Source organism: Coenobita brevimanus, chromosome 18 (genome assembly GCF_032717465.1).
Source record: "Coenobita brevimanus isolate Jiangsu-jjx chromosome 18, ASM3271746v2, whole genome shotgun sequence".
NCBI classification, from domain to species: Eukaryota; Metazoa; Arthropoda; class Malacostraca; order Decapoda; family Coenobitidae; genus Coenobita; species Coenobita brevimanus.
This window is the reverse complement of record NC_136971.1, coordinates 34,159,399-34,162,451: the sequence shown is the minus strand read 5'-3', so window position 1 is coordinate 34,162,451 and position 3,053 is coordinate 34,159,399. Positions and strand designations below refer to the sequence as shown.

Genomic DNA, 3,053 nt, shown 5'->3' with positions numbered 1-3,053 from the left:
AGCTCTACATCCTTTGCATAATACTTCTTTGTGACAAACCCAGTATTCTAGTGTTTATGTCTTTTTAAAGCAGAGCATTCAGGAAGGAGTGATGGGCAATTTAGGCCAAGTTAAAGTGAGAAGAGAATAATAATAAGCATCGTCATCTCTCTCCTACAGGGAGGACCTTGTATTGCATCGACGGTTCGTAACCTCTGGATTCTCGCACATTTTTAAAAATCTCTTCAATACAATTAAGTACAGTAAAGTCACGAGAAAAACTTCCCCGACAGTCCTCTGTCACTATTATATCCTACTCTCCTTACTTCCCATGCTCTGCAGGTTATAATGTGTCCATCGTTCTTACACGGGTACTCTTTTGTAGTGCGTTTCATACGAGTATTGATATTAGAAAAAAAAAATTAACACCTTCCGTCACCACAGTCGGCAATGATGTGCCGGGGAACACATTTTGTTCATGATGTAGTTTTAACTTCATTCATTCTACTTCGAAGATAAGTTTATGTAACTTAAGGTTGACGACTCGTAGAAAAGAGGAGAATGAAACTATATATGTAGCCCTTCCAGCTTGGCAGGTATCTCGTAGATGAATAAAATTATCAGAAGAAAGCAATAAAAAATCAACCATATGCCATCACATTGAAAAGATTATTATTTTATTTGGATTCAGTCAGGTCAGTTGCTTTGAAATTCGTTGAACAATTCAATATGCATACTGGGACAATACAGTACTGGCCATAACTATATTTATTAGTAACGAATTTATCCTCATCCTTATATCAACCATTATCCTCAGCATCCTCATATTCATCTTTATCATCATCATTATCATGATTATTTGTATTACTCTCATGAGCTTTCTTCCCAGTTGAGGGTTGCTCAGATGGGGCGAAGTGGTGACCAGGAAACAGAGAAATGCAGAGGATGAAAATGGGGAACCATGAAGAACATATTTATATTCTCAGCAGGAGCTCACATACTTAGCCACCTGCACATATATATACATTATTTATGTTAAGTAAATGCACATTCCACGTTGAGTACACCGCTTCCCGTCCGATCAGCGAAGTTAAGCAACGTTGGGTCTGGTTAGTACTTGGATGGGTGACCGCCTGGGAACACCAGATGCTGTTGGCATAACTTTCTCCCTACGTGTCAAGTGGGTTTGGTGGAGGATTAGTGCCCCTCCCTGTAAAACAATTAACTCTAAGCCTTGGCCACCCCGATTGGGATACATGGCGTCTGGCAATGAATGAATGAGTGAAAATGCACATTAACAAGTATCTGTTAAATACAGTCAATCCGCCAACTGTTGCGTAAAAAGAAATGCCCAAACTCTAGTCATGTTCACATACGTATATTGATCATTCAACCAAGTCCATCATCCATTCTTAAGCTTATCACCTTTCACTCCTAACCCTTACAAATTTATTTACTATATCCATACATCTTCTTCTGGGCCTACCGGGCCTTCTACCACCTTCAGACTCATTCATACATATCTTTTTACCACCATATCTGTGTCTATGCTCTCCTTAAGTCCATGCCATCTTACCAGATTCTTCTGTACCTTATTACCAACAGAATTCTTTGCTCTATTTCTTTACATAATCATTATTTTTTTTCATAGCCACTGTACGTTCTCCATACAATTTCCTCAACAGTCCTATTTACTCTTCACTTATTGCGACTTTCTGCCTTCATGCCGTACCAAAGTTTTGTTTGTATATGTTTCTAAGGGTAGTAACACATCTTTGTACAAACTTTCTAAGTCTCAACACTCAGACCTCTGCTTAGCACCAGGCACTATTCTTCATTGTAACATTCAACTTTCCATTCCCTTTGTATAGTTGATTTTTTTACTGCAAGTAAACACCCTCACTTATTCAGTCTGTCTCCATTCACCAGCACATATCACCAAGAGTTACCTTCACTGTAAAATTATCACTTAACTCTTATCTGTACTTAATTTCAAACCCCGATCTTTTCCATACCCAAAATCGATAAATGCTTTCATGACAGACAGGGGTTAAATACATTAAATCTACAATAGTCTTAGAGATGGGACGTGTAGTATCACTTCATCAAACACTTATCAGATCTCCTATATCTAATCTGTTCTTTACAAAGCAACCCAATCCATCAACTGTTCCAGCTTCCCTAACCACATCAGCAAAACATCTAAGAACAAAGTCTCTTGGGATCCGGCTTTCACACTATCATACATCTCACATTCAACAAGGCTTGTTAGGTAAGGTGTTTGTAAGTGGTTTTCATTGCTACATATCTTATTGCCTGTCGTCGGAGGCCGCCTGAGTGTCTCCTTCAGGTTTTTAATACGGGTCCTCTTACTCCACCGCAATTAAATTCCCTTCTCAGTGTCTCTCAATCCTTCAAGGTCCTCTGTATGTTTCAGTTTTCTTATTCTCTCAGAACGCACACGCCCTGCGCAGTAATTCCTTTCCTGAATGCAATTAATTATCTTTTCAGCATTTTCTTTTCCTCTGTGGTTCTCTTTATCGTTAACATTTTTTTTTTATGTTCAACTGGAATGATCACTAGGTTCATACTATTATTTTTTCCCTTGATTTTTGTGGAAAAAGTTTTTCATGAAAAATTCGATTGCTTCAATTTTTCTTTTTTATGTTCCAAGGATGGTGGTTTGTTCTGTGCAGGTGTTCTGATGTACGGTGTTTCACCTGGAAGTAAGCAAATAATTATTTTCTGAATAATATTTTTAGTTTAGTTTTTATCTTTCACGTTCACCTAAAATGTTCCTTTTCCTTCTCTCAGTCTCTGTCTCTGTTTCTATCAATCTATCTTCTTCTCTTTATCATTGCCTCTGCGTCACTAGGTCAGTGGATACCTTTATGTCTCTCACAATGTTTCTTTCACACAGTGTCTGTCTGACTCACAATGTCTTTATTTTCAACACAATCTCTCTCTCTCTCTCTCTCTCTCACACACACACACACACACACACACACACACATATATATTCTTAAGTAAAACCTCGGAAAGTCCTCTAGGAACAATTTTATCTTACTGTATCC

General features: G+C 38.1%; 1 pseudogene; it reads left to right on the top strand.

The window, feature by feature from the left end:
• Nucleotides 1–1,018: 1,018 nt before the first annotated feature.
• LOC145391568 (5S ribosomal RNA) lies at nucleotides 1,019–1,137 on the top strand (annotated as a pseudogene).
• The last annotated feature ends 1,916 nt before the right edge of the window (nucleotides 1,138–3,053 follow it).